We start from the raw sequence: 23,641 nt of genomic DNA, 5'->3' as shown, positions 1-23,641 counted from the left end.
GAGCCGCACTCCACATACATGGCTGCTCTCAGTGCTGTGCGCACAGGACCTGTGATGAGGTCACAGGAGGGGAGGAGACAGGGGTCACATGATCTGGGGCCCTGACACCTTACCTCCTGTGATCTCATCACAAGCCTTTGCACGCTACCAGCAGCATCAGCGTTCACGCTACTTGTAGATGCTGCTGGTAGCAGAGCACATAATGCCGCCCCCACGGTCACTCACTTTTAGGTGGGGAGAAGATGGAGTGCCATTGCAGCAGCCAGCAGGAATGTGGTGGGGGCCCCCTTAGAAGCTCTTGTGGTGGGGGCCCCGGGGCTGAAGCCCCGCCTGCCCTGCCTATAATCTGGCCCTGCGCGGTGGCGGATTATAATGGGGCAATTTACTGGCCTGGGCTGTGGGCCCCTTAACCCCACTGGGCCCGGGGCAACTGCCCAAATTGACCTCATTATAATCCGCCACTGTCTGGAGAATGATATATGGGGCCCACCATACACTGGAGCATTCCAAAGGTGGACATCAGACACTGGAGCAGCATTTACAGGGCCCATTATACACTAGAGCATTAAAAATGGGGCCCATTATATATGGAGCATTATTTGGGCCCATAACACAGTGGAGCTTCATCCATGGGGACCAACATATACTGTAGCATTATGTGGAGCTCATCATATACTGTTTCAAACATTATATGGGACCAATAATTCTGTATGGAGAAATATATGGGCCTCATTACTCTGTATAGGGCACTATGCGGTGGCCATAAAACTGTATGGAGTAATGTAATTTCAACTTTGCAAGTGCTGTGATCCTGAGCAAGCAGGGGGGCCCACTCGTTGGCGACGGCACTGGCACAGGGCCCCTCATAGTACGGCGGTGTGTCTGACGGCGGGTGGGGGTGGGCCCCACCGGCAGAGACACTTTTGCGCACTATGAGGAGGGGCCCTGTGCCAGTGCCGTCACCCATGAGTATGCCCCCCCACCTGCTCAGGGAACCTGCACTTTCATCTGCACCTTCCTCTTTGTCACCGTGTAAGGTGGTATAGTATGCGGGAAGGGGAACCTGAGTTTCATCAGGGTCAGATTCTGGCTGTGTAGAGTGCGAGGGGAATGTAGTGGTCTGGGACTGGGTCAATGTACCAGCAGAATTATCTAGCAGTGGCTGGGCATAAGTGCACTTGTGGCGCCCCCAGGAGTACGGTCGCCACAGTGTCATTACCTTCCTCCTAGGGAGTGTGATGTCATGCTTGGGAGCAACAAAGGATCTCTCTAGCAGTTAAACCAATACACAACACAGTTCCCACTCCAGGCCAGCAGGGAGACCTCTGAACCTGACTGCTGAGGAGCTGCTCTCTGTGGTTGGGAGGAGGTAAGTTAGGGCAGTCTGTGAAGGGAAGGGGAAGTGTGTGGACGTGAGAAGGGGAGCTGGAGGATGAGCAGAGTTAAGGCTCACTCCTAACTGGAGCGCATGGTCGGGATTCCTGTCTCAGAGTTTGTAGGGACACTGGCGGTCCTGCAGCAGAAACCGGAGGAAGTAGCAGCTATAAATGCTCTGTTCCCAACTAAGGCTTGGAGGCCCCAGCAGCAATGTGTGAGAGCCAGAAGGAAAAGGCTATGGCTGCCTGCCATACGAGAAAGTTCCAAAAGAGAGTCAACAGGGGGAACTTCAGTGAACTCAGTACTGCGAGTACCTCAGATAAGCGCTAGAACGGAGGCCACACTACCTATCTGCAGGGAGAGAATTCCAAATTTGCTTCCAGGCTGACCAACTCCTTCTACATCTGTACTCTGGGTCCTGGACGGCACTTACCAAGTACAGGTAAAGGAACTGCACAAATGTGTCTGTCATCTTTCTCCTGCGCACGGCTCTACTACATCCTGCACTGCACACCATCTACCAACTCTTTCATCTGCCCTGCGACTATGGCCCTACCTGTGCAGGGCTTCTACATCTTAGCTGCACCACATCTGTCCCAGAGAAGCGACACTGCAGCGCGGGTCAATCTGATCAGAAACCACAGGTGGCGTCACGTATCATTCACCTATAAACGTTATTCACCCCTTTGCATGGATGCCCAGTGCCACGGAACGGGTCATCACCACCAACGTGACACATCCCTCTGAGACACCGGCCCGGTACCGATTAACCCCACTGCCCTGGCTGGCCACCCACACTCCATGTCAGATTCATCTTGGACTGGGGAATTCATGATTTGACTTGATAGATGTTACTTGTTGTATCTGTTGTTATATATTATGTTGCCTCTTTGCCACAAAGAATTCCTTGTATATATGTAATATGTACTTGACGATAATAAATTTGATTGATTGATTGATAACCCAGGCATGGTATGATAGAAAGAGGTGAAGGACACAAGGAAAGGGGTTCTTCCTGACCAGGAGCCAGCACTTGACGACTCAGTGCTTGCATTTTTTGAAACTTCAGAAGAGGAGGCGAGAGAGCTGGAGGCTGTGTCAGCAATGTAAGCCAAAACTTGTTCCTGAAGTTCCGGCTTTAAAAGTGGTTTACCTACTCCCAGAAAAGAGAGCCTTCGAGGCCTTGTGGAGCCAGACGATGATGCAGGCTCAACACCTCCTGCCTTAGGTGCTATTGTGCTTTTGCCACTATCAACAGATGCAACACCACCACCACCACAATCGAGACCAGCTGGCAACCCCCGCCCACTTCCATGGCGTCTTCCACCATACTTCCTCATTTTTGTGAAAATGTACCCAAAATACCACCAGCTATATGGTACTGTAAAACAAGGTAGAAGCTGTATCTACTATTGGTGAGAATTTGAATCTCACTATAGATTTGAGGACGCTGAACTATTGTCTCAGGATCAGGAGAGATTACACCTCAATGTAACAGGCTGAAATTGGATGGTGTATGACAAGGTGGAGGGTGTCTATAGGATTGGTGAGAATTTGAATCTCACTATAGATTTGAGGACGCTGAATTATTGTCTCAGGCCCAGGAGAGATTACACCTCAGTGTAACAGGCTGAAATTGGATGGTGTATGACAAGGTGGAGGGTGTCTATAGGATTGGTGAGAATTTGGATCTCACTAGAGATTTGAGGACGCTGACAATGATGCTCTCAGTCCAAGTATGGACGCAGGCAGCCTAATATGCAGGACTGCTGCACACACAAAAGGGTGGAAAAATGAACGCTTGGTAACTGTGCAGAAAAGAGGAAGAAAAGTATTTTTGCTTTTAAAAAAGCAGTTTGCACAGCAGTGTGCAAACAGCAATGCAGCTATCAGGGAGCCTTATAAGGCAGCCTAATAACCAACAGAGCTGATGCACAAAAATAGAGCCTCCACCTGTCACTGCACACAAACTGTTGTGTTGTAAGTGGAAATCGCTAACAGCAGAAGCAGTTTTTTGGTTCTCTCTTCCCTGCCTAACGCTCTCCCTTATTCTGAATCAGAATGCTAAGATCGGCAAAAGATGGCGGTCGGCGTTCACGCCCTTTTATAGCCCCTGTGATGCCACACAAAGCCAACCAATCACTTGCATGCCCTTCTCAAAGATGGTGGTGACGATGCCTATGTCATCGCGTTGCCCACAGTGTGCGTCCTCCATCATTGGCTGAAAAAGGGCGCTGGAAGCATCTTTTGAAACGCGACTTTGGCGCTCTGGTCGCCGACCTCGTGGCCGACCTCACGCTATGGTCGGGTTTCGTTTCATGAAACCCGACTTCAGCGAAAGTCGCCGACTTTTGAATATGACCGACCCGTTTCGCTCAACTCTACCCATAACCTAAAATATATGAAATTACCGTAGATTTCCTAAACTAGAAAACCCCTTTAAATGTTGTCTTGATACATTGAATTATACACCAACGTATAGAAAAGGCAGAAATAAATATTTTACTGCCAAAAGGAATAGAAAACAAATGGAAAACATAGAATATCTAGTAGCTGCAATTCATCATGACGCTAACAGAATCATTTATCTGAGCACTATATCAGTCTCTGGCTCTGCGGAAGTTGAACACTATGAGATTTCGTTTTGGGGGGAGGTTGTCTCTGCTGTTAATACAGCTGTGTGCTCAGAACTTCCTGTTCTCGTATATTACTCACAGGGGGCTGGGGAAATAAAGCAGGGGATAGGCAGTCAGGGCAGACAGCTGTGAGAACCGGCTGCACGGGCGATGGAGCGCAAGCAACAGGCAGCAAAGAAACAGTAAGTATCACAGCATCACGTAGATGGACGAGAAAACTTTCCCCTGTAATTTACTAACCTCAAGACATGCTTTCTGCTTTTATTTTTTTTAAGTATATCAGTGTTAATACTTTGACATCAATATAGGTTTTTTTATATATACCGTATATTATTTATATATATATATAGATATATATATATATAGTGATTTTTAAAGGCACACATACTTGCCATAGGTATGTGGATTATCCTAATTGTTGGATGCACAGACTTTTATTTTATGCAACTATTACCCTTCTATGTGTAGTATTGCACAGTGTTCATAAAATGAATCAGCTATGGTAGTGGTTCACTATAGAAAAGAAAAAAAAAAAATATAAAGCGAGGCCAGAAGTGTCAATATATGAACTATAATTTGCTCAACATTTCCACAGTTCTATATAACAAATTGTGCAATTATAATAGGGGAAAGGAACATTTATCGCCGGTAGCTAAGTGAGAACATGATTTTCAAAAAACAAACATTGAATCAAAAAATTGATTTACCGATTATTAGAAACAGATTGAAACTCTTAAGGCCCCTTTACATCTAGCGATGCACCAGCAATCCCGATAAAGATACGACCCGGTCAGGATCGCTGGTGCATCGCTAAATGGTCGCTAGAGAGCTGCCAAACAGGCAGATCTCACCAGCGATGCAGCAGCGGTTGGCGGTCGTTACTTACCTGTCACACGCAGCTCTGATGATGTCTTCCGCCCGCGTCCATGCGTCGTTCGTCTGCGCCAGTATGAAGCTGGCGATGAGAAAATGGACCAAGACGTTCTCGCACGATCAGCAATATCCAGCGGGGGGGGGGGGACCGGTCGGAGGTAAGAGTCACATGTAGCGAGATCGCTAGCGATGTCGCTATGTGTAAGAGACCCTTTACAATTCATTTTTAGCTATGTTAACTTGATGGGGTAATTAAACCGCTAGAATTAGTACATAGTAATTGACAATAATGGGCATATTGTATTGTGTCCTTTTTTTTTTTTAAATCAGATGATTTTTATTTAAAAGTTGTCAGCATGAAACTTTGACAATACATTTAACTTTAGCATATAATATAAACCATGTTCAACCTGACAGGCGATATAACTGTACTTACATCCTAAATCCCCTACCCTCTCCTCATCCACCCTAACCCCATCCCTTTATATCATTGCACTTATCACACACCATGTCACATTTTGAATCTTTTTTCGAGACAGCCACTTAAGATCCCTGTTGAAGGTACCAACACAGAGGGTCAAGGGCGCGTAGGTAGACGCATTCTTTCTTTCTTAAGAGCCTCCGAAGCCAGGCCTGGGCGCTCCATCCAGCCACCCCACACATTTTCAAACTGCATGTGTTGACCTCTTTTCGCATATATGTTCTGTTCCATCAAAATAATAAAGTTAACCTTATTAATCAGTTCCTGTCTAACTGGCGGTTTGTCATCTAACCAGTGGGCCGATTGTATTGTGTCCTTGATGGAACATGTACCCTCTACCTCAAGACTTTAAGGAGCTTCATGTTCATTCATCATCATTGTCTCCTTTGGGGCTCAGAATCTGGGAAGGGGGTAATAAACATGGAGCTTCGCAGGCTATTAATATCAGCTCACAGCTGTATACTTAGTTTTTACTGGATATTAAAAAAATATGTGGGGCCTTCCTAACAATTATAACCAGCAAAGGCTAGGCAGACAGCTGCAGGATGATATTAATAAGCTAGGAAGGGGCCATGGATTTTGACCCCTTCCCAGACGAAAAACATCACATCTCAGGTGCCCCAGAAATGACACATTTATAAGATGCGTGTTGTTTAGCCTCCGCTCTTCCCACTTGCCCTGGTGTGGTGGCAAGTTAGGTAATAGTATTGGGGTTGATGTCAGCTTCTTATTGGCAGCTGACATCATGTCCAAGGGATAGTAATGGAGCGGCATCTATAAGACACTTGCATTACTAACCCCATAGTCAAATTCTATAAAAAAAACAGCCTTAATAAAGTCCTTTATTTGAAATAAACACTCCCCCCTCTTTTACCCTTTTATTTTAAAATATTAAAAATAAAAAAGCAAAGTGATACTCACCTGTCCGACAAGCAGATAATCCATTGATGCCTATATCTCCTATAAAAGACAAAAAATTATAAACCACCATATTCCTCAACCTGTCCGACGAGATGATAATCTATTTGTCCGGCGACAAGTCTAGCTCTGCTACATCTAGATGCCATGCTGAAAGTTGTCATGATGCAAGCATTCAGCCGGGCATCCAACAGAGGAACTAAGCTGCATGTGATAAAAAGTACTCAAACCACTAGCGGTGACGCCAGTGAGTGAACGGAGTTCATTTGCTATGAACTCCGCTCATCTTATTCATGTCAGCGCAGCATCAGTGTTTCGCGGTATAAGTCTGATCAGTCCTATACTCATTAGATGGTCATCCTGGTTCAGCAGGTTTGCCCAACATTACTGTGTAGTCCTATTAGTCTTTATGCTGTCTAAATAGGAATGGTCAACCTACCAACAGTAACAATCAAATCCCATTCACATCCATACATAAGCTGTATATTTAAAAGGTCCTGAATGTGGAATCATTGTTAACAGATTTGGCCAAACTCTCATTTCTTTTCATATTTGGACTGTGTATAAGAATCAATCAATATGTAACCTGTTACTGTTAGTGAACTATATCTGACCAAGGTCTTCTTCATCTTTAATGCACCACTTTCAACCCATGCTAGATATTCTGCATGAGAATGGAACATCTCATCTCCATAGGACCCAACGATACATAGTCCATAGAATTGATGTAGCTCATGTCTCTGGGACTTCCTGACGAATATTGATTGATCCCACAACATGGAGTCATCCACTCAGCACATGACGTATGAGAAGTGGTGTTGATATAATGCTTGTGGTTACAGATATGAGTATAGGTAATGATAAGGAGGGATGATGGGGGCTGCTTTGTCCTTATCTGCTGAGAGGAAATTCGGGCTGGTTTCCATGACTCACAGTCATGTATTGGTTACTGGACATAATAAAAGGAGAACGCTAGAAGAGCTGTATTACTGCAATCCTATGACAAAGCGTGTACTGATTTCCACAATCCTAGCGTCAGTCGCAGTCATTATTGGGAACTGTGTAACCCAACTGTGACCCTTCACATTGGGATTGGGATAGATGAAGAGCACAAATATAGCTGAATGTTATTTGGTCTCTTCCCTGCCTCTAGCTATCATAGGCAGTCACGTTCCCTCCATGAGACGCTGCTCTTGCCATCAAAATGAGATAAACCATAAGAGCCACAATAGACCCCAATTAAAGGGAACCTGTCGCATGGAGCCTGCAGTCTGATCTGTGGACGTCATGGCACCGAGAAGAACCTGAGCAGAATGATACGCAGGTTTGTGGGAATGGATTCAGTGGGCGGTTCTAATAGTGACTGACAGCTATCTCTGCAAGCACAGTCCTACAGGGAAGACTGGACTCACATGCTTGCAAACGCCAGGGATTTCAATGGATAACATGCAAGTTTTACTGAAACCTTTCCCACAAAACTATGTAACAATCTGATCAGCTCCTCCTGCTTGCAGATAAGAAACCATTTTCAATGAGACAAGTTCCCTTTACCTCAACGGGGTGCATTGGTCACTGCACCACAAGCCATGATAGTGCTGTTACATGGCCAGTATAACTTAAATAGATGGCACATACGAGTTGAGGCTACAAGGCCATTTTGGACGGAAAACTTGATTCAAGTCACAAGGAGTCAATCCCACATTCACTTTTATTTTCAGACCCAAATTATCTTTAAATATCGTTTGCTGTAACATCAAGGCACTGCAGTCTTTGACCAACACACTTTCTAAATCAAATCCTCATAATTAATGGGAATAAAAATCTGTCCAAGTCAAGTGGTGACAATATAGGTTGATATCTCGCTACATGACAAAGCTCTGAAATGTAGACCGTAATTGTATTGAGCCATGTTTGGACTCTTACATGATGACATGTCAGTAATGTGTTTTTTATAGAAATAAGCAAATTGATTCTCAGGACCCTGATCTAGAATCCCGGTCAGTATTCTGTTTCCACTAGACTCATGTCCTGTGAGGCGCCTCCTTTCTAGGTGATGGCATCCACAGCTCTTCTTTTGATTAGCATGACTTCATACCCCATGAACCATTAAGTACCTGCAGAGATCTATGGCTCCTCATTTGATAAGCTAACCTGGCCATTGCGACGTTATGCATACACGATGGTCCACCAGTCTTGCTAACCAAAAGAGGATCCATATGTTCTTTCAGAGAGGAGGCTGGGCCCCCAGATAACTGACCTGGTACCTCCACCAGGGCATTGCAAATTTATTCCATCATCTCTAATTCCCAAGCAATGATCTAAACGTATGTCAGGGTACAAAGCTAGTTCTCACACCACAATGTGAATTTTTGTCATGGTGATTTTGTGGCTCCATGATGGCGTCATTGTACAAAGGAAACAGCCCCATTGTTGCGTTGCTCATTATAGTCATAGGAATTATTCTTTGCTCGCTTGATAACTGTCCCTTTAAACAGGACACTTTTTGATAAATGGAAAATCCATTATTTATCAGAGCAAGATCTGCTCAGTGCTCCGATCCAAAACTGAAGTCAAGCACATGTCCTACCACAGGCCACATCCTTTTAGAATGTGACCACACTATTTCTGCCATTGAAAACCATAGCTGTCCTGCAGGGATTTATGCAGCTGAAATGGGCAAGTTGCCTTGGCAGTTAAAGGGAATCTGTCACCAGGTTTTTGCCACCCAATCTGAGAGCAGCGTGATAAAAGGCAGAGACCCTGATCCCAGCAATGTATCAATTGCTGGACTGCTTGCTGTCATTTTGATATAATCACAATTTTGCTCTGCTGCAGATCTAGCAGTTCTGTGAATGCTGACCTCTGTATAACTCTGCCCACACCACTGATGTGCAGATTTCTGTGTACACTGGTGCATGAGAAGAAAGCTGTCAATCAGTGGTGGGGTGGGGTTATAAAAAGCTCATGAATATGGAGGACTGCATGGGAGCAGGTTTACTAGTCCTCTAGTGATAATCTGCTAACACATTGATTTTATACAGCAAGCAGCCCAGTAAGTGACATATTACTGGAATCAAGGTCTTTCTCTACAATATGTTGCTCTCAGATTAAGTGTCAAAAATCAAGTGAAAGATTCCCTTAAAGTCACAAAAAACACTGTGATAGCTATGGATTAACACAGTGTTTGCAAATATGTACTGCACTCAGTTGTAACTCCACATATGGTACTGGCACTATTCTATGTGCCACCACTCATGTCACTAATTCTGTATCTCCTCTTGTAATGACTGCTGATCTGTCTTTCCTATTAAAATTATACAGTCTCGAATCTATTTTTCAACTGGAAAAATTAAACATTGCCGAGCAAGCGCACCCAGTTGTATACTTGGGAGTGATGCATGTAGGTGGCCCCCCATGTGTAGATGATTGATTAATAAAGACTGTGATGTAACCAACAAACAGTGTATGGAGCTGCGGAGATCTACTACATCAAACTGTCTAGATCCAGACACTGCCAGAGTTTGTAATAGCTGATTGGTGGGGGTGTCAGGTGTTGGACCTTAACCAATCTGATACTGATGACCTACAGTATCTCAAGTATGGTGGGTACAGAAAGTATTCAGACCCCTTTAAATTTTTCAGTCTTTGTTTCATTGCAGCCATTTGGTAAATTCAAAAGTTCATTTTTTTCTCATTAGTGTACACTCTGCACCCCATCTTGACTGAAAAAAAACAGAAATGTAGAAATTTTTGCAAATTTATTAAAAAAGAAAAAGTATTCTGGTTGGGGCTCCTTTGGCATCAAATACTGCATCAATGTGGCATGGCATGGAGGCGATCAGCTTGTGGCACTGCTGAGGTGTTATGGAAGCCCAGGTTGCTTTGATAGCAGCCTTCAGCTCATCTGCATTGTTGGGTCTGGTGTCTCTCATCTTCCTCTAACAATACCACATAGATTCTCTATGGGGTTAAGGTCAAGTGAGTTTGCTGGCCAATCAAGTACAGTGATACTGTTGTTTTTAAGCAAGGTATTGGTACTTCTGGTAGTGTGGACAGGTGCCAAGTCCTGCTGGAGAATGAAATTTACATCTCCAAAAAGCTTGTCAGCAGAGGGAAGCATGAAGTGCTCTAAAATTTCCTTGTAGATGGCTGCGCTGACTTTGGTCTTGATAAATCACAGTGTACTAGTACTAGCAGATGACATGGCTCCCCAACCCATCACTGATTGTGGAAACTTCACACTGGACCTTGGAAACACACTAGATGCACTTGTATGATAGATAGATAGATAGATAGATAGATAGATAGATAGATAGATAGATGGATGTATCCTCACCCAACCCTTGTAGACTGTGTGAAGAGGTGAAATTTCTGCTGTATGACCTCGTGCTGTTATCACCAAGTGACAAAGGCCTCCAAGATAATCTGAAAATCCTAGAGAGCTTCAGCACCACATAGGCACTGCCAATCAACCAGAAGAAAACTAATATCATGGTGCTCTAGAAAAGAAAGTAGAAACCAGATGGCCATCAACCCTTCATAATAGACAGCTGTCCACTTACGGAAACCAACAAGGACACTTATTTGGGCATAGACCTCAGCCAATCAGGGAGCTTTAAGCAAGCCATACAGTTGCTGAAAGACAAGGCGACAAGGCCTGCAAAGCCTTCTATGCCATCAGAAGTCGTCTGTAGCATCTTAAGGCACCTGTAACCGTCTGGCTATGATACCATCATTGTCCCAATCCTTCTGTATGGCAACAAAGTCTGGGGTCCAGTCTCATACCCAAACTGGTCAAAGTGAGACGCCGGGCCAACAGAAATATTTCACCTCTAGTTCTGAAAACACCAACTCCAAGTCCATTGGAGCACATCAAGCAACACCTGCCGAGCATAGCTGGCCAGATTCCCACTACACATTGAGATCCAGAAGAAGACACTAACATTCAAGGTTCATCTACAAAGTAGTAGTCCCAGCTCCTACCATCACAAAGCCTTGCTAGAGCAGGAAACCCTAGAAGAATGAAACCCCCCCAACACTAATCATCCCAAACCAGCCTGACCAAGCCACCAACCTGCATGGCCTGATAAAATACCAAATCCGGAAGATGGTACATAAAGGCAGAGAGGAATATCTCAACGTCTGGCGGAATAACATGAACAAATCACAGAAATTGATGATATACCAGAACCTACAGAGGGATTACAAATTGGCCCCGTATCTAGAGAAACTAGCAAACCCAAAAATGCGGCAGATCCTAAGCCAGTACAGACTAAGCGCCCGCAGCCTATTCATCAAATCCGGGCGGCACAGACAGACCCACAAGCCCCAAGAGAGCAGACTCTGCCAGCAGTGCCCCCAGCAGGCCATGGAGTATGAGGCCCACTTCTTGCTGAATTGCCCCCAAATACTCCACAGTGAGGGACACTCACTTCAGAAGACTGATCTCCTCCCAGACCTCACTTCTATGTAGGAGGAAGAGAAACTGCCTATACTACTGGGGGGAAGAGGAAAGTGAAGCAGCCATAGAAGTGCAATTCCATAGACTAAGAGGAGCTTGATATGTCATGGCAGAGGTGTATCAAGGCTTTCTGGCACCCGGGGCAAGAATTGAATTCGGTTCAGCCCCCCCCCGCCCGCATGCGATTTCCACACTTAGCCATGCTCTCCCTAATGCTCTCAATGTTCAGTGAAAAACTGAAAAAAGCAGAAAGAGAAGCTCATTGTCACAGGACCATAAGTATTAAAATCGCACATGAGTGAAATGTCCATGTGATGACTACTGGAACCTGCAGAGCTGAATCCTGACATTGCAGCTTCTGAATTCTCACAATTAATGCACTGCACACTTTTAGGATTCTCCCGTACCGGTGGTAAGAGTACACGGTCATGTCAGCACAAGCATGTGATTTGTATACTTCTGGCCACATTCCGACTAGACGTGTCCGGCCTCGTTCCGTTCATTTTCATTGAGTGAGGCCACACATGTCTAGTCAGCATGTGACTGCATGTATGTAAATTACCGGCACGAGAGAATCCTAACAGCGTTCAGTGAGCACTGTTAGAATTCAGAAGTCTGCAATCACATAGAATGTCTGCAGACTCAGCACAAACCTTGACAACCCCTTTAATGTTCCTAACATAAATAAAAGCATGAGAATAAGTCAGTATCACAAATAACATTTACATCCAGGTACCTTATAGATGACGTCGTCCCTGGAGTCATTCTCCTTCTTTTCTTCTTCTTGTCCAGAACCCATGATAAGTTTTCTCATCCACATCTCATTTCTGCAGACTTCCATCTTCTCCGGTCTTCTGCACCAACTCTCCATGCGATGCCCTTAAAGATAGAAGTGACATTATAATGCTCCTAAATAAAAATATCTGCAATATACTGTCGCCTCACACTATTTCCCTCCCTCCTCATACTATCTCCTCTAACATCCCACCTGTTCACCATACTGTCTCCTCATATATTTACCCCCTCACTCTCTATACTGTCTGCTCACACATACCCCCGATTCCCCATACTGTCTGCACATATCCCATCACCCTCACTCCCAATACATTTTTCCCATCGCTACTCATACTGTGTCCACATACATTTACCCGTTTGCTCCCTATACTGTCTGCACCCATCCCCCATACTGTATCCTCATACATGTGGATTGCCCCCATCCGTGACAGTGGGGTCAGGGCCGTGGGGTACTCTGTACCGGGCCCGTTGGTTTCAATGGGGGTTGTCACGGCAGCTGTGACCCGGTCTGTGGCCCTGGGCGTCCATTGTAAAAGGGGTTGAATATTGGGGATAGAGGTGTTAAGCCGACGCTGCGGACAGATCCTGTGGGATTGATGGTATGGTGCAGCAATGATGGTGTAGCCCTCCACAGGCAGGGCTGTAGTCCCAGGGCAGTGTAGATGGCGAGATAGGGAGGAGAGATGTAGCGGTGCTCAGGGTGTTGGCGCAGAAAGAAGTGGAGGACACCAGGGCATGTAGTTCCAAAGCTTTACTCACAGTCTGTTGTGCATACAGGTGCCCGCATCCGTGCCGTGTCCTCCGGGTCAGGAGCTGTCAACCTCCAGGCAAGATGAAGTCCTCCGTTCCAACACTCCGCCAACATATGTGCCTTTTCTGAACGTCTCCCTTTTGCGCCTATAGTGAAGTACTCTCAGTACTGAGTTACACTAGAGTTCCTCCTGTCAGATGTGCCTATGAACTCTACTTGTACGGCAGACAGCTATAGCCTGCTTCGTGAACTCCTTGCTACTAAGTCCCGGCTCACTCTCGTTGCTGTTGTGCCCCCAAGTCTTGTGTGGGAATAAAGTGGTGACAACTTCTATTCCTCCGGTGTCTGCTGCAGGACCATTAGTATCCATACAACCTCGGGGACTGGACACCGGCCTTGCACTGTGAATTTTGGAAGGGTTCTGCTCTCACCCTGATCCTTAGTCCTCCTCTCCTATGTTCCATACTAATCCTTCTTTCTTATGGAGAGAGTCAGGCTTTCCTTCAATGTTCCTTTCCTGTGCCAGCAGACCCAGGTCACTGAGGTCGGCTGCAGCACTTCCTTCCTTCATTCCTCTCCGGGGAGCTTCTCTGACCAACCGCCCTGCCAGACTGTCTCTGTCAGACTCCCTGACTGACTCCTAAACTCTTCCCGCTCTTTTAGTGCAAACTAAACTCCACCCGCCTCCCAGCACGCTTCGTGTTCCAAGCAGGGAGGCACCAAAGGGTGCTTTGCTACACTACTATGTTGTGTGGGATGCAGGTGTTGGAGTGTGGTCAGGAGTCTCCACCTTACCTGAATGGTGGGGCACCACACTTCAGGAGGAGGTGCAGTACCTCTGTGGCGACTGAACCCTCAGGGGTGCCACACATGCCCTCATACATACTCTTCATTTTGTGTGGACAAATCTCCCCACACACATTAAATCCCGCCATCCCCACTCATTAAATCCTCCCATCCCCACTCCAAATCCCCCCCATCCCAAATCCCCCACACACATTAAGTACCCCTCATCCCCACTCCAAATCCCCCCAGACATGAAATCCCCCCCAATCCCCACTCCAAATCTTCCCACACATTAAATAACCTCCCATCCCCACTCCAAATCCCTCAAACACATTATATATCCCCCCACTCCAAATCTCCCCACACATTATGTACCCCCCACTCCAAATCCCGCCCCCCCATCTCCCATCTTCAGTGGTTTCTTCAGCTCCTCAGTGGAGCACACTTAGGGCTCACTCTCACTTGTGAGAGACTCGCACGATTCTCGTGCGAGTCTCTCGCATGAAAACCCGGCACTGCCACCGGCATGTTCCTCATATTTCTCCCCCCTCGCCCCCCCCATATATTCCTCATATTTCTTCCCCCTTGCCCCCATATGTTCCTCATATTTCTCCCCCCTCGCCCCCCCATATGTTCCTCATATTTCTCCCCCCTCGCCCCCATATGTTCCTCATATTTCTCCCCCCTCGCCCCATATGTGTTCCTTATATTTCTCCCTCCCCCATATGTTCCTCATATTTCTTCCCCCTCGCCCCCAATATATTCCTCATATTTCGCCCCCAATATATTCCTCATATTTCTCCCCCCACGCCCCCCCATATGTTCCTCATATTTCTTCCCCCTCGCCCCCAATATATTCATATTTTGCCCCCAATAAATTCCTCATATTTCTCCCCCCATATGTTCCTCATATTTCTCCCCCCTCACCCCCATATGTTCCTCATATTTCTCCCCCCTCGCCCCCATATGTTCCTCATATTTCTCCCCCCTCGCCCCCATATGTTCCTCATATTTCTTCCCCCTCGCCCCCAATATGTTCCTCATAGTTCTCCCTCCTTGCTCCCCCATATGTTCCTCATATTTCTCCCCCCCTCACCCCCCATAAGATCCTCATATTCCTCCACCACATGCATCTGTCTGCACCCTGGCCTTGCTCCTCACACACTGTCCTCAATTTACTCCTCCTGCTCCCTCCCTATCCATGAGACTGCACCCATCCCCCAATCTCTCACATTCCCTTGCGCTGACTCCATATAGTATCCCCGACCCCAACCATCCCTTCCTAGCCCCTAGACCATGTCCTTACATTTCTTAAATCTTCTTTGGTGTCTTCAGCTCCATTGCCCCGTATGGAGCTGGAGCACTTACCACCAAGCACAACGCTGCCTCACTGCCTGCCTGCCCTGTGTCTTCGCCTCTGAAGAGCCGGCGAGTGACGTCAGCAGCGTGATCATGTGACCTGATCACGCTGCTGGCGCTTCACTGATGCGGAAGTGCCGGCGGCGTCAGGGCTTAGAGATCAAAAAGTGAGTGCACTTTCTCTGAGCTGGCTGTCAGTTTGAGAGCTGGCTTAGAGAACGGGAGAATCTAAGTGTGGGGGGGCGGCAGAATGCCGCCGACAGGGAGCCTCCTTCTGGACCGGCGCATCAGACGGCCCAATGGCGCCTCTGTGGGCTGCGCCTGGGGCAAATGCCCTGGCTGCCCCCCCTGGATACGCCCCTGTGTCATGGACCCCTATACCCCACCCTGGATGCGTCCATATCCCCATCCCCCACCTCATTATTTTACAGCTTGCTTTGGCAATGCTTACATGCACTTAGTCCTGCTAATAAAGCCCAAATGAATTGATAGATATGAGAAATATAATGGATAGATAGATGATAGATAGATAGATGATAGATAGATAGATGATAGATAGATATGAGATAGATAGATATGAGATAGAGAGATAGATAGATGATAGATGTATAGAAAAAAAGGAAACAGCACAGTACTTACACAGGGTGCACGGCCCCTGGCAGAGAGTCCTATTTTCAACCACAATTTCAATATTCATTCCAAAAAAAGGCAGCACTCCATAGTAACTTTTTCAAAGGGGTAGGTGAGTTTTATTCAGCCCACATATCAAGTCAACTTTTCGGCTCAACTGAGCCTTTCTCAAGCAGTGGGTGGTACAAAAAAGTGTCTTTTTGTAGACCATATAACAATCTCTCAATTATCAATCATTTTACAATACAAGAAATTAAAATTCAGTGCATACAATTTCTTTCATTATAGTCAATAGGCTCCATATGTGCAAACAGTGCAAAAAGTGCTTTGTGCTCAATACAATCTTTATATTTTGCATTAACTTCATCTTATTAGTGTTTTTGTGATTGCACATTTAGTCATACAATAATATTACAGTGTCTCAGAAGCCCTTTGGTTTACATACCATCACATGGAGGACGCCATGAACACAGAGAACGCTCTATCTGGTGTTCCTATACCTCAACTGAGCATGTGCTATGAGTCATCAGCTCTATCATGTGTGGCCAGCCAATAGAAAAGCATGTGTGGCATTTCCTCTCTCTGCATCACCTCAAAGACGCCATGTTGTGTGTGGCAGAAGATCATATAATGCTATTAAAGGGGATCTGTCACCCTTTTTATCCCCTATTAGCTGCCGGTATAGACATCGTGGTCTTATCTACAGCATTCTGTAATGCTGTAGATAAGCCCCCGATGTAACCTGAAAGAGAAGAAAAACACGTTATATTATACTCACCGAGGTGGGCGGTCCGATGGGTGTTGCGGTCCGGTCCGGCGCCTCCCTTCTTCATGCGATGACGTCCTCGTCTCCTGTCCTGAAATGGCTCCGGCGCAGGCGCATTGCTCTGCCCTGTTGAGGGCAGAGCAGAATTCTGCAGTGTGCAGGCGCCAGACCTCACCCGACGCCTGCGCACTGCAGGACTCTGCTCTGCCCTCTGATGATAGATAAACACATAGATAATAGAGAGATAGCTGTTATTGTTATCTGTAAGGTAACTATTGCTCCATGCAGTAGTTATATACTAATACAATGGGACCCTGTGAACCACTTTCCCTGATGTCTGACTACCCGTCCTCCCCCTCCTCCCCAAAATTGTTGAGCAGTGCAGACAACCAATTTAGCACAAGGTCATTTCTGGATATTAATGCTGTGCTGTGGGAAACATATTGTTGGTGCATTGTGCCCTTTTTCATGCAGTCAGCAGTCTAGGAATTGTTTATAGAGTGATGTGTCTCCTCCTCGCTGTGTACTGATCTTTTCTAGCCTGGCCTCATCCCAAGCACTGCCAATCTCTGCCGTCCACTATAAGTGCTGGCCTGATTTTGGAGAAGGATGAGTCATTAAGCTAGTGCCTTTAGTGCTGTAGATAATGAAGCTGCCCTACCTGGGGCACAAGTCATTAATGAGATCATCTGCAGTGGATGGAACTCATTTTCTGTTAATGTTTCTAATATAAAAAAAACATAATATTAATGAAGGTGCCGGCATATTCTAGACTGTTGTACATTCTGGAGCAGATTTATTTTACATTTTTCGTAAAACTTTTCTGAACCTGGCGCAAAGTATTTTGTATGGGAACCTGTTGATTCTCCTTTGATAGATGATGTGGGTGGGGGACATCAGGTGCGGACTGGAGCTGAAATTCAGTCCTGGCATTTGGAATCACACAGGTGTTATGATTGAGTCACCGTAGGAGGCAAAAACAGAAATGCTAGCTAAGTCCAGAAAACCAGAGAAGTTGGCAGCTATCAGATTGCAGACCCCTGAACCTATCAACACAACTAGCAGTAGCCGTGGGGGGTTCCTACGATGCCCTAGACCCCTCGATCACAGCCGGAGAATTAAATAGGCCTAAAGAAAGAAAGGGGAAATCTAAACTGCCCCAGAGCAGACCCCAAAGCAATAGGCAGCCCCCAACATATAATGACGGTGAAGCAAGATGAAAATACTAACACAGACAGAAAGATAGACTGAGCAAAGAGGGGCCCAAGCTAACTTGATAGAAAAGGACAGGAAGGCTGCTGTCTGCAATCCGTGAAAAACCCTATGAAAATAAGAGCCAACAAACTGACAGTGAAAAAGGCCCTGAAGACGCTAGGCTTCAAAAGCTATGTCAGCACTCAGGAATATACTGAAGACAGAGCTACAGGCAAAAGGAGATTCAGCTCACCCCAGCAGGGCATGGCAGAATACTGAAAAGCATGGAAAACAAAAAACAAAACAAAAAAGGCTAACAGCCAAAACAGAAAACTTAGCTTTAGGGAGCAGGAATCAGACTGGTGTCCTAGAAGTCCACAGAGAAATCACCTCTGAAGGGCGTCGGCAGCCTTATATCCAGTCTGTGACTCCACTCAGCCAGTCATCCTCATTAGACTCAGGTGCCTGATAATCAGGCTTACTACCTTCCTTCACCAGAATAGGGAGTTCACCAGACCCCAGTGACGAAGGGGAAAATGAACTCACAACACAGGCCCGTGCTGTCCCCGTCCAAAAGCACCAGATGAGATATATAACTAATATTACCCTGGATGGAGGAAAGCAAGATTTACTACAAAACCAATATTTCTAATGATACCCGTGGCCTGCTGGGGTAAATGACGGAGTCAGCAACTTCATGCTCCGTCACAACTCTTAACAGTGTGGGAGTCTTGAGAGCACCGATTCTGTTAGCAACGTAGCAGACAAGGCAGCCCACAACCAGACAGGCCCTTCTGGCATTTGCCAGGATTGCCATATGGCCAGTCCAGGCCTGGGGATATAGAGGGAAGGTAAGCTAACACCCGAAATTTACTGCCCTGTCTCTACAGAGGGCACATAAACAATCAGCTAAACCAACCATGCTCGTATGTAGCGGTTTGGCCAACGGCTATCTAAAAGCTCCGATACACCTTAGAAAGATGTTGGCCAAAGAGGTCGGGAGGGAGGATGGCCAACTTAACCTTTTATTTTTTTTATCATGGACAGACAGTATATTTTTTTACAGACACATTGGAAAGCCATAATAAATCATAATATGGTATGGAGACATCAGCTGCAATCACTGTAAACTTTAATAATAATGATAATTACAGCAAAATAATCTGTACAAGTTTGTTCAGCTTAAAAAAAAAAAATCATGGACGCCTTAAATCTTTTAACGGACCGGTAAAAAAGTGCTTTGTTTTTATGGACTGTCCTGGAATTTCTGGACAGTTGGCAACTCTGTGTGGAGGACCCCAGACTTCCAAGCTCATTAATACCACAAAAAAGGCTATCAATACTAGAGCTCATCCATTGAAGCTATAACCAAACCAGAGAAAAAATGGAATCAAGAGCAATGAATAAAATATAAGATTTTTTATTTATACTCAGTAGAAAAATACAATATGTAGATAAAAATATCAAATAAATACAAATAAGGGAATCAGCGACATCCAATTACCACATATAAATAAGGGTCAAGGCACTAATGTTAATCCATACGTACAGGCAGATAACAATAACATAATCGGCTCTCTAGATTATCTTTAGAATGTATTGGTAAATAGCATCTCCCATAAAGTGCATAGTGCAAATAGGGGTCTAATAACCACCAGTGTGCGAGACTGTCAGCTAGTATACGAGTAGCATAGATAAGAGAAGGAGAGAAATAGCCAATTTCATAACAAATGCCTAAGGTTCAAATTGAGAAGTACCAACCTATATAATATGTGGACAGCGGACCGTATGCACTTTATGGGAGATGCTATTTACCATTATATTTAAAACATATTTAACATTAGTGCCTTGACCCTTATTTATATGTGGTAATTGGATGTCACTGATTCCCTTATTTGTATTTATTTGATATTTTTATCTACATATTGTATTTTACTACTGAGTATAAATAAAAAATCTTATATTTTATTCATTGCTCTTGATTCTATTTTTTCTTTGGTTTGGTTCCAAGCTCATTAGACTGCCAGCTTACCCCTCCAATATTAGTGGGTTTTGGACAGCTTTAGAATTAGGTGAATGTACACATGTCAGACTGGGATTCCATGGATCCATCAGTAACATCAAATCAGCCACATGCAAATATGACTTTATCATCATTCACAAATTTCTATAGCAATAATCTGGGTTGATTGATAACTTAGGTGTATTGTGCCAAGTGCTTCTCATATAAGAGGGTGGTGACCAAATCCTGCACAGCGGCCCACCGGAGGATTCTCCAGTTCTCCTGTGGGCCAGTCCGGGCCTGTGTATACCTTAACACAGCTGATCTTGGGGTAATGCAATCTGTGTGGTCACCATGGGAAAATTAGGTTTGCTTACTGAAGGGGTACATAACTACTATTAACCTTATTATAAATTGTATATTACTTTAATTTAGCCATTGTGTAGGACTGTGTAACTGTGTAATTTAGACATTGTGTACACGTCATTCTCTGTGCCCACAATTCAATCGCCTATGCCCTATACAATATAAAGTCATTTATAGGAATTAAGAGAAACACCCAAAGGTCAAGCAGGTGAAAAAAACATACAAACGTCCTGTAAAGGTTACCAAGTGTGAATTTCAGCCTATGTGGCAATCTGGCGGCTGTTGTATTTCTTGTCCTTTAATTGTATGAGTCAAATATTCCATGATGTTATTTCTAACACAGAACATTGCTGCAAATGAGGCAAATATGGCATTTAGTAGTGCACCTGAGATGTTTAATATTGATTTATAAAACTGTGTTTTCTTCTGTGCAAAGAAAGTTTTTTTTCCACACTGACTAGACATGAGGGTGGTGTTAATTTCACAGCCACATCCGGTCATGTCAGTGGCTGACAGTATTTTCCGGGGCTTTCAGTATCTGCTGTGCCACTGGATATGTACAGAAAAGGGAAGAGACTTAATTAGAGACACATATTTTTCCAGCATTGAATTACTTACTAGTAAAGACAGCTGACATATTCTCTTATCCCAGCTTAGCGGGGTCTACACTGGCAAGAAAAAGCATCCTGAAGGCCAGCGGTCTCACAACTTTGTCATATCTATCCATTTAGCCTTTGATTTCTCAATGAGGACCCTAAATTTAGAAACTGTATATAATACAATATTCCATAATGTCTGGGGTTTAGTGAACTAAGGGTGAGTGCACACAGTGTGGAATCATCTGCGGATTTTTCCACGCTGATTTGCAGGTAAATCCGCAGGTAAAGTGACCTGCGGTTTATCTGTGGAATTTCCTGCGGTTTTCCCCTGTGGTTTGACACCTGTACAATGGAACAGGTATAAAACTGCTGCGGAATGCGCAGAAAGAATTGATATGCTGTGGATTTAAAACCGCAGCAAATCCGCGCGGAAAAATCTGCAGCATGTGCACTGCGGTTTTTAAATCCCATTGATTTGCATTGTACTGTACAATGCCTGCGGATCCAAAGAGGCAAATCCGCAGCAAAATCCGCATCATGTGCACATACCCTTACTGTTATTTCTTAGTAAGGTACAAACCCTGTAAGAACTTTGCTGGTGGGTGCAAACTTACCAGGCAGGCACTTCATTCTGGGGATGTCTGGAAGGGAATGTTGGAACGTTGCAATTTTGCAGCATTTTTTTTTCACAGCCAAAACTTTCACTTTTGGCAGTAAAAACAATTTGCAGCTGTTTGCTATGTTTTTACTGTTCCTTTTTGGTGCAGATTACATGGGTTCTTTGTCTATGGTATATGTTAGTAAAGGCAGTTAAATTCACCCAAACCGCTTGTTTATGAAATATGCTGCAAAAACGCAGCATTTGCATTTTTCTGTTTTTTTGCAGTTTCTTATTAGTTTCAATGTGTAAAAAATGCTAAAAAATGCTGTAAGGGTACGTGCACATGCTGCGCATTGCTCTGCGGATTTGGCCGCGCGGATTTTGTAAAATCCGCAGGTAAATCTGCAGGTCAAAAGACCTGCGGTTTATCTGCGGATTAGCCTGCGGTTTATCATCTCTACAATGGAGGAGATGGCAAACCGCAGCGGAATCCGCAGAAAGAATTGACATGTCAATTCTTTCTGCGGTTTAGAAACCGCAGCAAATCCGCGCGGAAAAATCTGCACCGTCTGCACTGCGGTTTTTGATATCCACAGGATATTATGGTACTGTACACGCAGCAGAAACTGCTGCGGATCCGCAGCGGCCAAATCCGCTGCGCATCCGCAGCGTGTGCACGCACCCTAAGAGTTGGAATTGCTGCAGATCTGAAAAAATGCTGCAGTGCTCAATTTCGGTAAGGAACAAAAAAGCAAGCGTATACATGAGACTTATGAAATCTCATTGCTTTTGCTGGTACTGATAAAGACAAGTTCTTTTCATTCTGAAAAAACACACACAAAAAATGCAGTAAATACGTAATGTGTGAACAAAGCCTAAGTCACACTATTAATGCTAGATTTACATTCTGGAGAATTTTATTGAGTTGGACAAGGTGGAAAAAATAAGAAAAGGTGATTACTATCAGCCACATAAAATAACGGACCACCAAGCACTTATTTGCCTTTTTGCTTTCTCCGCTAATTTCCATATAAATAAGCATTGATGGTTTGGCTAAACCGACATATTTACTGCCTAGAACAGGGGTTCCCAAGCTGTAGCCATGTGGCTCGCGGTCCCATAAATTGTGGCTCGTGGCTGTCTGCCGACTTGGTGCATTAGCTCCAGGTCTTGTAATCAGGTATGAAGAGAACATCTCAAAATGGTGAATTTTGTGAGTAGCCCTGCACAGAAGAGCAGATCTGGATGCACATACACTGGTCTAGATAAAGGGGTTTAGAGATAATTTAGGTATGTTACGGTGGAGAGAGGATGATGCTACCAGTCAGAGGAGGTGCTTGAAGCTGGATGTGACTGTGTTGGGAGTGCGTGATGGGAGAATGCTGTTTATTTAGGCATCATAAACCATGACCAGCAACATAAAGTTCATATTAACAGCATAGCGTCCATGACAGAGCTTCCCTCTGTTATCTCTGTGGTCACACCGGTTATGCCATAAGCAGGCTCTCTTAGCCTCACAGTTATATCCCCTCTCAGGGTTTACCTCATGGCTGCTTCTCCATACTGCAGACATTCATTCCCTCCAGGAAACTATCAGGCACGTGCAGCCATTAAACACAGCGTTCACTTGCTGTCAGGAAGACAGCCCCATCTCTCTCAGACGGGACCTTCAAAAACGGACCAACCGGGTCCCAGCATTCACTCATGTGACCTAGCCTGGCCACCTTATATGGTCCGTAGTCACGCCCACCGGGTCACATGGCTATGACCTCATCACAGGTCCTACAAGCATTCCTACATTCTTTAGTATGGCGTTCTAGACCCACCCCTGGGTGGATTTGTAGATGATTGATCCCGCCCATCTCATCAATCATCTGAAGGCATCTCCCTGACACATTGGAACGAAAGATCAGCTCTGCTGATCAGCACATAATCAAGCCTCCATCCCAAGGCCACCCACCTTGAGATACATAACGATCCTTTAGCACCCTGCTCCTGTTACCACTCTGGACAAGGCTATCCGTCCGTCCTGGGACACCCACACAG

The 23,641-nt window shown here is 45.1% G+C and overlaps 1 protein-coding gene and 1 long non-coding RNA gene across 5 annotated transcripts in view; one reads left to right on the top strand and one right to left on the bottom strand.

Annotated features, from left to right (window-relative positions):
- Positions 1-16,594, bottom strand: part of LOC141080521 (uncharacterized) — a 200,467-nt gene extending 183,873 nt beyond the window's left edge. For 2 of the 4 annotated variants that reach the window (XR_012228959.1, XR_012228960.1), the window contains exon 1: positions 16,513-16,562. This is a non-coding gene — a long non-coding RNA (uncharacterized lncRNA). Of the gene's footprint in view, positions 1-6,288; positions 6,330-12,482; positions 12,626-16,512 lie in introns of those variants that run through there. The other 2 variants (XR_012228958.1, XR_012228961.1) reach the window with 2 other exon arrangements.
- Positions 1-23,641, top strand: part of LIMK1 (LIM domain kinase 1) — a 137,078-nt gene that overhangs the window by 53,287 nt on the left and 60,150 nt on the right. The gene's annotated exons all lie outside the window — the stretch shown is intronic.

Source organism: Dendrobates tinctorius, unplaced genomic scaffold (genome assembly GCF_039654945.1).
Source record: "Dendrobates tinctorius isolate UK_male_01 unplaced genomic scaffold, ASM3965494v1 ptg000016l, whole genome shotgun sequence".
NCBI classification, from domain to species: Eukaryota; Metazoa; Chordata; class Amphibia; order Anura; family Dendrobatidae; genus Dendrobates; species Dendrobates tinctorius.
Note: the sequence above shows the minus strand (reverse complement) of the source record. Positions and strands in the feature narration are given on the sequence as shown.